Below are 15,726 nucleotides of genomic sequence, written 5' to 3' on the forward strand. Positions count from 1 at the left end.
CAGTGGAGATAGATTGCCATGATATGATTTTTGTTGGTTGCTTGGGTTCAGAGTCCCTCTTATGCCTTTGTAATCAATCTTTAATCCATATTTCTGACAAACATTGATTTGATTTCTAGGCTGCTGTATCAATAGAAACAGACATGGCTGAGTGTCTGGCTTTCTTCACTCCCAATAACACTTTTAAGAGTCATGTACTTTGTTCCAAGGTAGAGTAACAAGTTAACTTTTATTACTGAGTAATACTTTGTTTTTCAGTTTTGTACAGTTACCAATAAAGAAGCTATAAATATTTGCATATTGGTCTTTGTGTGGAGATACATATTAGTGTTACAGTTGGGTAAATGCTTAGGTGTGGGTTGCTAGTTTGTGTGGTAAGCGTATGTTTAACTTTATAAAAAATAGCTGCCAAAATGGCTGAGTTCATTTTGCATTCCTTCCACCAATGCTTCAAAGTTGTATTTACGTAACCCCACCACATTATTATCAGATTTTTAAGATTTAGCCCTTCTAATAGTAGCTTATTTTTTTCTTTTTATTGATACCGGGGATCGAACTCATGACCACCTGTGTGCAAGGCAGGTACTTATGCCGCTGAGCTAAATCCCCAGCCCCTTTTATAGTAGCTTTAAATTGTAATAGTTTAATTTGCTTCTCTTCAGTGACAAATGATCGTTCATGTGCCTGTTTGCTGGCCCTAATCGTTAATGAAATGTCTGCTCAAATTTTTTGCCCATGTTTTGGTTGGGTTTGTCTCTTATTACTAAGTTATAAGTGTTCTTTGTATATTCTGAAAATAAATCCTTTACTAGATAAATGTTGTGCGAACGTTCTTTTCCCTATGGCTTACCCTCCCTTTTAAGAAGTGTCTTTAGAGCAGAAACTTTAAATTTCTGTGGTCTTAATTTGTCAGTTTTTTTCCTAAGAAATCTTCCGTATTTCAAGGATTTTTTTCATATGTTTTCTTGTAGAAACTGAAGAGTTCTATTTGTTTCAGTCATTTCTGTGATCCATCTTTGAGTGGATTTTTGGCTATGGTGTAAAATACAGGTTGAGTCTGTTGGGTTTGGAAATTACTTATTGCAATATTATACGTATAAAAAGACTATACATTCTCCATTGAATTACCTACTTTTGTGGCTTAGTCAAAATTAATTGGCTTTTAGAGGGCTCTGTTTTGTGGCTCTTTTTTGTTGATCTCTAAGAATAAATTTACAAAAGTATACTGTATTATGTAATATAGTTCATAGAAACTCTTGGAATAGAGGTAGCATGAGTGATCCAAGATTTTTGTTCTTTTGTCAGAATTATTTTGGCCCTTAACCTTTTGCCTCCTGTGAATTTTGGGATCATATTATTAACTTCTGAAAAATACCTTCTGAGATTTTGATTTGAGAGGGTTTTGACTTTACAGGTCAGTTTGGAAAGAATTGTAAAGTAAGTCTTCTGATCCATGAATGTAGTATCATATATGTTACATGTTGCAACATGTTGCAATTTTTGCTTTAGTTTTTCTATATTAATTTGGTTAGTCGTTTGATAGCGTCACTTTTAATGTAAGAACTTAAATCTAGAATTTCCCTCTACTATTTTAACCATACCTCCCAAGTATTTTTAATAGAAAAATAATTTTACGACTATCATAAAATTCATCCTTTTAAGTTATTCAATTTAGTGCTTTTAGCATATTCACCATATTGTACCACCATTACCAATATCAAATTACAGACCATTTTCAGCACCACAAACAGAATGACCATTATCGTTTACTTGTCACTGTTAATATCCTCACAGTCCCTAGGAACCAGTAATCTAATTTTTGCATCTGAATTTGCTATCCTGAAAGTCTGTATAAATGGAATCATACATGTTCTTTCATTTCTGGCTTTTTTCATATAACTGTTCATGAATTGCATTAGTTTTTTTCTTTTTTTTTTTTCATATTCAGGTTATAGGTCAATCTTCTACTTCAGTTCAGTCTTCAAAAATTTTTAATAATTGGTCATACATTTGATGTTGTCTTTAAGAGAAACAAAACAAAAGGTATCACCAAGCCCACTTATATCCATATTTTCCCCTCTATTTTCTAGAAGTCTTGTAGGTTTGCATTTATATCTGTGTTTTTGCTTTTTTTGAAAGGTATTATGCCTACATTTCCTTTACATTGTAGTTGTCCAGTTACTTTAGCACTGTTTGTGAAAAATTATCCTTTCTCTAGTGAATGACATTTGCTCATTTGTCAAAGATCAGTTTGTATTTATGTGAGTGTGTTGCTGGGCTCTGTTCTGTTCACTTGATCTGTTCATTATGCTATTCACCTTTTTTTTTTTTAATCGGTACCGGGGATTGAACTCACGACCGCCTGCTTACAAGGCAGGTGCTTATGCCGCTGAGCTAAATCCCCAGCCCCAGTGCTATTCATCTTGATTCCTATAGTTTTATCTTACAGTCAGGTTGTATATGTCATGCATTTTCTTTCTGTAATTCAATATTGTGTTAGTATTTCTGTGTCTATAGCCTTTTCATATAAATCTTTTCCCCCTCCCTTCCCCTCTCCTCTCCTTTCCTCTTTTCCCTTCCTTTCTTTTCCCTTTCCCTTCCCCTTTCTTTTCTCTCCCTCTCCTCTCCTCTCTTCAGTCTTACTATGTAATTCATACTGGCCTCACACTTGGAGTGACTCTCCTGCCTCAGCCTTCTGAATGCTGAGATTACAAGTGCGTGTCACCTTACTGGACAGTTTTTCCTAACCAAAAAGTATTTGAAAGTATTGAGTCTTCATATCATAAACCTGGTATATTTACATTTATTTAGAAGTTAGATTTCGTTTGTCCAAATTAGTTGAAACTATTTAATTTTTTGTGTGTGTCTTAATATGCGTTGTATCCTAAATTGTATTGCATTTGAAATTTTAAATTCCAGTTGTTTGTTGCTGGTATAGAGGAATATTTTTGTGTATTAACCTTGTGTCGTGTGATGTTGCCTATAATTACTGTGTAGTTCCAGTAGTTTTTTGATTCCGTGGGATTTTTTTATGTAGACAGTCATATCATCTATGAAAAAAGCCAGCTTTATTTCTTCCTTCCCACTCTATTAATTCTTTTGCTTACTGCATTTGTCTGCCTGTCAGCAGGGGGCCATGAGTATAAGATTTATTTCTGGACTGTATTCTGTTCCATTGATCTAAATGATTATTCTTTATCTCATTGACACATTGTCTTGATTATGTTAACTTTATAGTACGTTTTTAAATGGGAGTATCATAGATTTTAAATGTGTCTTGTGATCTTGGTAAACGTCTGACCTTGATAAACTTGCATGTTAAATTTGCTTTTGGTTTTGTTATTTCTTAGGTTCTCATACATGCAGTATCATGTTACCTGAAGGAAAAAGGGAAGGGAGAGAATGTTTTTACGCTGCCTTTTCAATCTGTTGTATACCTTTTTCAGTAATTTTTTTTCTCTTGCCTGATTGTGCTAACCACTCTTAACACAATGTTGAAATAATGAATGGGTATTTTCCCTTGTTAGGATTTTTAGTGAAAATTATTCAGGCTTTATATAGGTTTTGATAGATGTCCTTTATCATAGCTTTAAGGAAGTTGTTTTCAGTTTTTCATTTTGAGAGTTTTTATAATATTTTTTCTGTGTCTTTTGAAGTGACAACTGAGTTTTATCTTTTTTTTTTTAATAGATGTACTCATGTTTTCTCAGCTTCAGTACTGTAAACATTTAAGGCCAAGTGTGTATGATGCCTTACATATATTTAATATAAGCATTGTCTCCATATAGTAAATGCCAGTAGTACTCTTTATGTTTCCTTAGGTGTGACAACCAAAAATGTATGTAAACATTGTCACATGTTCCCTAGGGTTAAAAATCTTCACCAGTAAGAAAACTGCATTAATTTATAAATGTTAAAGGTTTTGCATAATGTAATATGCCAAATTAACAGAACCACAGACAAAAACCACACGCTCAATAGATGCAGAAAAAGCATTTGAAAAGTCTGACTCATTGATGATAAAAACCTTATAGAAAATTGGAATAGATGACCTTTACCTCAATCTGATAAAAGCCATCTGTGACAAACCAACAACTAACGTCATACAAAAGAGTCAAAAGCAGAACTTTTACTCTAAAATCAGAAACAAGACAAGGATGTCCACCATCACCACTTGTATTCAATATAGTTCTAGAATCATTAGCCAGAGCAATTAGATAGCAGAGGGAAATAAAAGGAATGAGGATAACAAAGGAAGAAGTTAAATTATCATTGTTTGAGATAATATAGGAAAACCCCAAAAATAAAAAAACTGAGATTTAATAACCAAAGTTAGTAGCATAGCTGGATACAAAGTCAACACTCAGAAATTAACAGCATTTCTATACACAAATAACAAACTCACTGAAAGAAAAATTAGGGAAACAATACCTTTCACAGTAGCTTCCCAAAAAATAAAATACTTAGGAATCTAATGAAGAAAGTAAAAGACTTTTACATTTAAAGCTTCAATATTGTGAAAAAGATCAAAGAGGATGTCAGAAAAATGGAAAAGTATCCCTTGTTTTGGGGGAGGAAGAACAAATGTAGTGAAAATGGCCATACTTCCAAAATTACTATATGGATTTAATGCAATCCTGATACCAATGGCATAACTCAGAATTAGAAAACAATCCCAAAATTTATGTGGAAGAGACCTAGAATAGGAAAAGCAATTGTGAACAACAAAGGTAAGGCAAGGGACATCATAATCCCTGATTTGAGATTATATTACAAAACTACCAGGAATAAAAACAGCATGGTACTGGCAAAAAATAAACCCAAGGATCAATGGAATACACTAGAAGATGCAGAAATAGCTCCAGTCATACCTAGTCACAACACAAAATAGCCTCATTGATAAATGGTGCTGGAAAAACTGGTTTTCCACATGCCAAAGATTAAAACTAGACCCATATCTCTCATCATGCACTAAACTAAAATTGAAATGGGCCAAAAATCTAAATATTAAAATGGAAACACTAAATCTACTGAAAGATAGAACTCTTGAATTTAAAAGTACAGGCAAAACCTACGAACAAAACCCCCATTGTATGGGAACTATTACGAAGATTCAGCAACTGGTGTCTCATCTTATAAAAAATGTTTTGCATAGAAAAGAAATCACCAAGAGTGAAGAGACCACCTAGAGAGTGCAAAAACCTTTTGCCTGCTGTTCCAGAGATAAAAAACAGTGTTTAGACTAAAGAACTCAAGTCAGACACCTCAAATTTAAAGACCCAATCCAAAAATAGACATCTGAAATAGACAAAGTAGAAATAGCAAATAGATTTATGAAAAAAAAATTTAACATCACTGATCATTAAAGAGATGTAAATTAAAACAACACTGAGATTCTATTTTACTTCAGAAAGAATGGCTATTATCAAGAGGTAAATAACAAATGTTGGTGGGACCATGGAGAAAAAGGAATCCTCCATTGTTGGTGCACCCACTGTGGAAATCAGTATGGAGAGTTCTCAAAAAGGTAAAACTAAAAGATCCGTTTGACCCAAATAGTCCCCTTGGTATCTTCCCAAAATAAATAAAAGTATCATACATAGTATAATACATAGTACACACAAAGTAGTAATATATGCACACACATAATGGCACAGTTTGACAGCTAAATCTTGGAAGCAGCATAGGTGCCCATTAGCAGATGAATGGATAAAGAAGATACTTTTTTTTTTTAATACAACAAAGTATATTTACTTGTTACTGTACAAATAAGGGAAGAGAGATTGAAAGGAGGGGAGAGAAGGGGAAATAAGAAAGTATATTATGTGTAGGTACAAATTCCCTATGATGAATGTGATCATTATGTATGTCTAAAATGTACAAATAAAAAATGTTTTAAAAGTTACAAAGCTTTTGGAAATAGAGGTTGAATGGATGGGTGGGGGAATGGGGAAAAAAGAAAAAAAACTACCTATAAAATTAATTTTTAAAAAAAGATAAATACCAGTTGTTTGTGATACAGTATCCTTTTTACACATTGCTGGATTTATGTTGCTTGTATTTTTTTTTTTCAGGACTTTTTGATTTATATTGACATGAGATATTAGCCTATAGTTTTCTTTTCTTGTAATGTCTTTGTCTGGCTTTGAGGATTATACCAGACTTCAAAAACAAGTTAGAGTAGTCTTTGTCTCTTCCATTTTCTGAACTTTTTTATAGATTTGTTATTTTTTCCTTAATGTTGTAGTAGATTTTTAGATCTAAGATTGCTAATTACTGAGTTTTTTAGTGATATAGTTTGATCTGTTGTTTCTTTCTTCATACTTTGGTTACATGTATCAGTGTAGAAAATTTTTGTTTTGATTTAAATTATCTAATGTATTAGATTTTGATATATTGTATATTATGTAGTTGAGTTTAGGGTTTCAGTTTTTTCTTTGACTCCTGGATCCTTTACAGCTATGTTAATTTCTGTGTATTTGAAGATTTCCAAGAGTACTTTCTTTTGTAGATTTCTAAATCTTTTGGTAAAGAACATACATTTTAGTCTTTTAAAACTATGTTGGGTTTCTTTATGGTGTGGCGTAGTAGGAGGCAAATTGTGACTCATTCAGGCCACCCGCCTTATTAAAGGTATACCAGAATACAACTATCAGTATTAGTTTTACATATTTGTGTATGGCTGCTTTTCATTCCAGTGCCAGAATCGAATACTGTAGTTGTGAAAGATGAGTTCTCTGAGACTTAATCTTTATTACCTTGCCTATTCAGAAAATCATTCCTGAATCCTGGTCTAACATGTGCTTTTCTGTTTTTACGTATATAACTCAATGTATTCATATGGTGTAACCATTACCACCGTCCATGTCAACAACTCTTTTTACCTCGGCTGAATCTCCATATCTTTTAATAATTCCCTGTTTCCCCAGACTCACTAGTAGCCTTCATTTTCCTCTCCCCTGACTTTGACTGATCTGACTACAGTACCTTATGTAAGAAGAATCATAGGCATTTATCTGTTTGTGAATGACTTATTTCACTTAGCATAACATTCCCAAGGTTATCCATGTTGTAACGTAAGTCAGAATTTATCTTTAGCATGGGATAATAGTTCATTGTATGCATATGCCACATCTTCCTTACTGTTTCATCTAGGAATGAACAGTTGGATTGCTTGAGTTTTGTTTGTTTGTTTGTTTGTTGCATATATGCCTTGTGAAATTGCTGGATCATGTATTAGATTTGTTTTAGGATTTTTGCAGAACTACCATATCACTTTTCCACAATAGCTGCAGCATTTTACATCCCTATCAACAGTGAACAAAGGTTTCAATTTCTCTACATCTTTGCTAACACTTGTTTTCTGATTTCATTTTATTTTAGTAGTAGCTATCCTAATAGGTATACAGTGGCATTTTGTATCGTTCCGGTTTTTATTACCTTAATGATTGGTGATATAAATCATTTTGTGTATACTTATTGGCCATTTCTAAAGTCCTGCATCTTTCCTTACAGGTGTTTAGAGGCTTTCTAATGACCTCTGTAGGTATGTTTCCTTTTGAAAGGCAGTCTTCATTGTTTGACTTCTAAAAAGAAACCACAATAGAAAAGTACAGAAAACTGCAAGCAGTTTAGTCTCCTGGAAGTCACATTGCACAAAGTGGGAGAGGCAACAACAGTAATCACTAGCCTCTTTGCCTGTACTTCTATGATTAGAAGCAATATAGTTGGCAATCCCAGTATTTGGAAGGCAGGGTTCTTTTTGCACACTGACTTCTGTATGTAGTTGTATTCAGGTTGCTCCAGGAATAGGTGAATAGCTGTCTGCTCTAGTGCTAAGTGAAGGTTGAAGTATGGTTACCTGCACCTCTGCTAAGAGCTAAAATTAACCAAAATAAATCTTCATTTACTGCCCCAGTCTTCCCACTGCCTATAGGGCACAAGCCTATACACTCCAAAGTTCAAAGATAGCTTCTGCCAGTGTAATTATTGTCTAGACAGGGAGCAGATTTCTGATGCTTTTTACTTTACCATCTTCCCAGAATCTTTCCTTGCCTCCATTGCTGAAGGATAGTGTCACAGAGATGAGGTTAGGGTTGATACTTTATGATCCCCACCCCTCAACTGGGAATCAGACTCATGACCTGGCACTTACAAGGCAAGTGCTTGAGCCGCTGAGCTAAATCCTTGGCCCAGGATTGATACTTTTTTTTTTTTCCCTTTTTTTTTCTTTCAACTTTGTGTCATTTTTCTGCCTCTGTCCATTTTTTTTCTCCCTGAAGATAAGTCAGCTATTAATCACGTTATTTTTTCTTGTGTATATTTTCTCTTCTCCTTTTAGAATTTTATTTTTTGACACTTTTACTACAGTGTGCCTAGATGTCATTCTTTGTATTTATTATGTTTGGTGGCTTATTGGGTTTCATGGGTCAAAGGTAATATTTGCTATAAAACTTTAGGAAGTTTTAATTGTTTCTTTAAATGTTCTTTGTTCTCTTTCTCCATAGTCCCTCATTTTGTGTTTTTATCTGTGTTCTTTGGATTAGATAATTTCTGTTACTCAGTTCACTGGTTCTGTTTCTACGCCTAGTTAGTTGAGTTTTTCACTTCTTTATTGTGCTTTTTAGCTCCAAAATTTTTTGGGGTTCTTATTTCACACCTGTATATAAGAACGTATATTCTATTTAATTATTGAAATTTACTTTTGTTATATTTTCCTTCAATTTTCTGAACATAATATTCTTTAATTCTTTGAATGTATAGATAATAACTGAGTAAAGTCTTTGTCCTCTAAACCTAACATCTGAGTCCACATCTGGATAGTTCCTGTTGACTACTTCCTTATCCTTCTTTCCACTGCTGCAAATATGGGTCATGTTTTCCTATTTCTTTGCGTGTCATATAATTTGTAGTTGTAGCTGGGCATTTTATGTAATACAGTAACTCTGGATTCAGTTTGATTTTTTCCTTATATACATTGTTTTAGTAATTTACCTGGTCTCAAATTCTATAATTTGTCACTCATAGTGCTATTTCCATTGATGTGTCTGCTTGGTTATTTGTATTACTTTTACATTACAATTTGACTTCCTAAAGATCACCCATGTCTATAGATTTTATGTCAGCCAAAAGATTTGGGTAGAGTTTATGTTCAAACACTTGAAACCACAAAGTTTCTGCACTGTAGACTGATCAGTTCATGAGGTGAAGAATACATTTAAAATTGTAACTCCTTTGCTTTTACTTTTCCTTGGTTTTCTCTAGTCTTCTCTGTGCACATACATAGCTTATTAGTCATCAGAGATCAGTAGAGGCCCTTCTCTAACCTTTTTGCAAATGTCCATCCATCTCATTTTCAGATTATTACAGTAATTTCTGTCTAGTTTGTAGTTCTCCCATTTGTTTCTGAGTGTATTGTTTTTAGCTACCATAGCTGTTGTTTTCATTCGCCCTACCTCCAACCCTGTGTCAAGTCTTCTTCCTTCAGGAACAAAGCAGCAGATTTTCTTGTCCAGTCTTACACCAGTTAAATAACTTTGTTGTTTGTTTGTTTGTTTTTGCTAACCAACCTGAGTGGTAAAGTTATTTTTTGGGAACAATTCTAAGCAAGACGACCACAGTTCTCAACTTACTTGTCTGCAGTTGATTGATTGCAGGTGATCTGAAGTAGTTATGTGTTTAATCTGTTTCCTCTTTCACCACTCACATCAGTGGGGAATCTCTAAACTTCATACTCTGTATAACCAAAAATGTTTCTTATGTCAGATGTCTTCCTTTAAATTTTTCTTTGATAAAAGGTTTCATTTTAACTGGCTCTGGTGGGCAAAATGTTTTGTTTTTAGTAATTTAATAAATTTCACTTAATGGCCGGTAGCTGAGAATTCAGAAAATAAACTTATTCAAGTATGATAGAATTTGATTTGGGGAAGCTAATTAGCTTTATTTTAAAATTTCTCAATATATTTAAAGCTTCATTGTTTTTTAAATTGATATAACCACTGTTGGTCCCAAAACTTGCCCCTCCATTTTTCTTTGCTTTCACTCTTAAATCTAATTTCTTATGTTTTAGCTCAGTAGTTCTTCCGAAATGCCTTAAGGATAATAAAAGAGATGTAATGAATGCCTTCTGGGTAATATACACAAGCATGATTGCTTTTATATTTTTTGTTTGTAATTTAATCTTCACAATTTTATAAAATAAGGTACATTAACTGGTTAAGATGTGAAGATTCAGAGAGATTTATTAGACTCTTAATTACAGAGAGAGAGTTTTGAATGCAGGTATGCCAGTTAATATTAATTGCCAATTTGACTGGATTAGGAGATGTGACTGGATCATGACTGTGTTGTATTCGTCAGTAAATTAATCCATTGATGTTCATAGCTGAGTATGCTGATAGAGGCAGGCTAAGTCAGAGAAAGTGAGTACTGAGGATGTTCTATCAGATAATGTGTCTTTCCAGGGTGCTCTTAACCTACCTGTGCTCTTGCTTTCTGGCTGCTGTAAAATGAGTAGCTTTGTTTTTTATTGTTTGTTTGTTTTGTCTTTTTCATTTTTATCGGTACCAGGGATCGAACTCATGACTGCCTGCTTGCAAGGCAGGCGCTTATGCCGCTGAGCTAAATCCCCAGCTCCTGTAAAATGAGTAGCTTTGTAATATGGGTCCAGTGAAGAGCAACAAACAGTTAGAACAGGTTAAATAAGGCAAGTTTTAAAGAAAGAAAGATTATCTGTGGTAAAGGAATCCATATTGGTATCCTGTGGCTGAGGGGGAATAGCCAAGGAAAGATAAATTTGGGAGGTGTTGAGAACTCCTACAAAAGGATGGAGCTCAGCCCACTGACAGCAGAGAAGTTCAGTGATTTGGCCAATATAGAAATGGTTTGTAGCCACTCCTTCCCACACAAGATAATAGACCACACTCTGGATTCTAGGCAGGTGAGGGAGAGGGAACTAGTAACCTGTGGCATGCAGTGGGTATATAAGAATCAGTGGCAGCAGAAGACTTTCAGAGTTGCATGGGAGCTTCAGATACCAGGTCAAGTCTATAGAAAGGCATCACCACATCACACCAGTTCAGTCACAGAACTATGTTCTGGGTCCATGACTGTGAACTTCACCAAATGCTCTGGCAAACCCCCAACGTACACCTCAAGTGATTGGAGAGCCCCTTCTCCTACAGTTTTCCTCTAGAAAACTTCCAAGAAAGCTTAAAGAACATTCAACTTAAAAGAAGAAATACTTACTGGGCTCTTTGTTATTTGTCACAAATCTTGATTATGTTTTGAGAGCTGAGAGCAGTAGAGCAACTGGTAGACTGTCTCTTTTTGCTGAGACAAAGTACTTGATCCCCAAAATGAAGGAAGGAAAGATTTATTTAGCTTACAGTTTTTGGAGGTTTCAGTCCATACTCAGCTGGCTCCAAGGCAGGGTGACATGGCTAAGGGGCAGCCATTCATGGTGGCTGCAAGCAAAAAGAGCAAAAAGGGGAAAGCATGCCTCCTTCCCCGCCTTATATTGTGTGCTGGCTACCTGCCCTGAGTGCATGCAGTACTCATACCACCAATTCCAGCGCTAGACAATGAACCAGTCACAAATATTAGATTTCAGTTGCCTCCATGACTGCATGAGGCTTTGAGGAGGCATCCAAACATGAACCATAATATAGATATAAAGGATAAAATAATCATTTGCAAGATTTCCCTGACAGTATTTTTCTTTTTCAGTTCCAGTCTGCTTAGATAGCCCATCCTCTCTACTGTCAAGTTCTACGTTGAGCTTTCCCCCACCTCATTTGCTCCATTGAGCTTTTATTCTATTTTGACTTCAGCCTTTTGTGCCCTTTTCCATTAGATTCCATTGTACTTTCTTGCCCATCTCACCCTCTAAGGATATATTTAGTGTCTCCATGTAGGATTAGGCCTTTCTGAAACTTTGTTTTCTTCTCCTTTGCATTTCCTAATACTACCTTTTCTAAAATGTGTATTTTGCTCTATTTATTTCTTTGGTTTTTATCTGAATGATTTTGAGAATATTACTTGATTCCAACAATCCTTATGATGATCACATATCAAAGGAATTATATCTGTCCAGGAAAATTTTCTTCTCAAGGTGACCTTGTCTCAGGAGGAATGGAGGGAAGGACAAAAAGATAGATGCAAAAGAGAGAGAAGAAATAAAGAAAAGCCTGGTGATATAGTTCAATGCAAAAGCCTTGGATTCAGTCCTTAGTACCAGCAGGGGGGAAAATCTGCATTTTAATAAACTTTCTTGCCTATTTACATGAAGTGCTATAAACTAGATAAGTTTCTTTTCTTACTCTCCATTTGTTCCATCCTTTTTCACACTTATTTTCCCCACAGTTTTGGATGCCACATATAGTTTGTTATAGATACATCAGTAGAGACCCCTTTAAAGTAACGAACCACTAGAAATTTAACTGTATAAAACCCTTAAATTCAATCTTATTTATCAAAACAAAGAGATAAAAGACAAACTTTTTTTTAAAAAAAGCATGATTTATCAACTTTTAAACTTTGATTTATTGTAAATAGTCATTTTAGTTCAGAGTGATTGAGAATTTTACTTACATATAAGGTGTTCTGAAAAATATTTCCTAATACAATTTTTTTGATTATTCATTATGATATTTGAAATTTTCTAAATATAACTGAAATTTTTTAAAAAAAAGATTATCAGAATTTTATGTAAGACTCACTGTGTTGACTTCCCGGAGAACATGGCAGACAAATAACAGCAGCCAAGGAGGCTCTCTGAGATTACCAGTTTAGAATCCAGGAGCAGTGCCGTGTGAGGAGTCCTACGCGAGGGGAGATGTACCCTGTCGATCCAGGAACAAACTAAGCTGAGAGAAACCAACTGGAAATGCAATCCTGATGCTATAACAGGAAGAGATAAAATCTCAGTGTGGAAGCTGGATCCCACACCACTGGAAGCCGCGATTTGAATTTCCTGCTGCCGCTACTGTGTCCCAATCTGCACGACAGAGAGAGAGACGCACAAACGCTCTGAGAGCTGGAATTGGCCAACCAAACGGTGTTGAGAGCGGGACTGGCAGGGAGCCCTGCATCGACCAGCAGTGAGTGAGAGAAATGGGGACCCTTTCATAGACTAGGAGGCTCCAATAGAGGACATTCTGGGAACGAGCAGACTAGCCGGAACAGGGCCCTGCAGTGACTTTAGTCGCATATTCTCCTCTCAAGCGGGAGTGGTGGGGAGGAGCGCTTGGCCTGGTGACGCCGCGGACTAAGATCCAGTAGGCTAGCCCAAATCAGGTCCCTGCGCCTGGTGGTGCACCCTAGCAGTGAAGCCTTTGGTAGGTTGACCTGGAGGGGTGGGCCCAGCAAAGGCTGCCCAGGTCTGTGTCTCCTTAGTACACTGCAGTGGGCGGGAACACCTAGCCGGCGGATTCAAACAAACTGTAACCAACAAAGAAAAAAACTGGGCCTCCTATATACGCTTGTACAGAAGGAACAAAAAGTATGGGAAGAGGTAGCAACAAGAAAGGGTCCTCAGTCCCGAATCCTGAGAACACTGATCCAGGAAAGGTAAATGTAAAAGAGAATGAAGACAGAAAACATACAATATCAGACATGGCACCTATAGGTAGATATAAAGCTGTATCTCCGGAGCCTCATAGACAAGTTCAAAAATGAAGTATTTAGTGAAATAAAGCAAGAAATAAGTAGAATAGTTAGAGAAGTGCTAAGCACCGCCCAATTAAAAACAGATGGTGGAATGGAAGAACAGAAAAAAAGGGGAGAATTGTTTGATGGAGAAAATGGAGAAAACATAGAATATGTGGGTTCACAGAGATTACCAGGAAACTAAAAACTCTATTGAAAGCTGGTATAACAGCTTGAAAGAAACTAAGGATAGATTATCAGAACTGGAGGACAGATTTGTAATGTGGGAGCATGAAACGAAAAACTTAAAAATAACAAGAAAACAAACAGCAGTAATACAAAGACTAGAAGATGATAAGAGGATCTATAACTTAAGAATTAAGAACATAGAAGAAGAAGTAGGGACTAAAATAAATGAACTACAAAAGCTATTCACAGAAATAATCCAGGAGAATTTCCCTAATTTAGCAAAAGGTAAAGATACTCAGATGTATGAGGCATACAGGACCCCAGCCACCTACAACCCAAACAGAGGTACACCCAGGCATATAATAATAAAAATTACAGAAATCCAATATAAGAACAGAATATCAAAAGCCATCAGAGACAAGAAACAGATCACTTACAAGGGAACACCCATCAGAATTACAGCAGACTTCGGCACAAACCATCAAATCATGAAGAGCGTAGGGGGAAATAATTCAAGTTTTGAAAGATAATAACCTCCAGCCAAGATTGATATATCCTGCACAACTGTCCCTAGAAATTGATGGAAAAACAAGGTTCTTCCAGTATAAAGAGGAACTAGGGGAATTTGCAACCACCAATTCAACTCTACAGAGATTACTGCAGGATATTCTAAAAATGAAAAATACCAAGATTCCAGAAACAATGGCAGAGCGGCCACAATGAATGGAGCAGAAAGCAAAATGAAGAGGACAAACTTGACAACTAATGACAGAAAAAGAGCTCAACAGAAATGAGGCAGAGAAGGTTGGATGGTAGGAACAGGCATTTTGGAGGAAACAAGACATCATAATAGCTAGTGCTGATTTAATATCCTCTTGTTTTGAAGTCCCATCAAGCTTTTGTTCTTCTGTCTCCATCGGTTTTAACGTGTTGTATCTTATTGGGTTTTATTATATGTGATAATATAAACAAAAACTTTGATAGACAAGGAGATTATACAGAAACCATTGGTCATTTTCTGTTAGTTGATTCTAAATACTTTTTAATACTGTCATTCTCTTGAGTGGTTTTACATGGTCTTGATATATTTGATGCTACAGTATACGAAGTTATACCCAAAGATTTTAAGGGAAGAGACACTATGGTAACTATTATTATGTCCAGATTATCCTGTGGTGAAACACTATTTTGCTTAAATGGCTATGTTTTCACCTGCACTGTTTTGTTGTTATGCCCTTTTTTTATCTCAATCTCCTTTTTATTATCTACTTTTTCATTTTTATCCTTTTAGTTAAGGGAAAAATAAATAAAAAATAGCAGGATATATTATAGTAATGCATTTTGATTTCCTATTAACTTGATTGGAAACTCTGTATTGCTCTCACCATCTTGTTTTGACTGATTTTTCTCTATTCTGTTATGCTAGATAGTACCAAGTTTGAAAGTATAGGCAACAACTATGAAGACAATAAGATTCATTGTGACACCCATTCTGGTTGACTATTATCTTCTTTTGAAGTCCTCTAATGTCTCCAATGTTTTGGTTTTCCTGGTCTTATTCTTTACTGTTTTGTTCAATTTTATTATAACTGATGATATAGGCAATTCTTTTTAAGATAACAAGAGGCATTATGGTAACCATTGTTGATCACCTTGTATTTTGTTTTTACGTTATGTATTATGTTCATCCTTTTGATTTGACTGACTCTGTCCTGGTATGTCACATTTGGTTTTACTTTCTTTAAAAAAAAAAAGTAATAAGAACTGTGGGAGTAATAAAACCCAAAATATGTAATTGTCATTGTACAAAAGAAAGGAAAAGAAAGTTCTCTAAAAGATGTAACTGCATATGTATTTAAGTGTATAAGATACATAGCCATATAGTTTTGT

The 15,726-nt window shown here is 35.2% G+C and overlaps 1 protein-coding gene across 1 annotated transcript in view; it reads left to right on the forward strand.

The window, feature by feature from the left end:
* Positions 1–15,726, forward strand: part of Stt3b (STT3 oligosaccharyltransferase complex catalytic subunit B) — a 97,671-nt gene that overhangs the window by 47,078 nt on the left and 34,867 nt on the right. The window lies entirely within an intron of this gene.

Source organism: Cavia porcellus, unplaced genomic scaffold (assembly GCF_034190915.1).
Source record: "Cavia porcellus strain 051 isolate PalLab524CR breed Dunkin Hartley unplaced genomic scaffold, mCavPor4.1 scaffold_10, whole genome shotgun sequence".
Classification (NCBI taxonomy): Eukaryota; Metazoa; Chordata; class Mammalia; order Rodentia; family Caviidae; genus Cavia; species Cavia porcellus.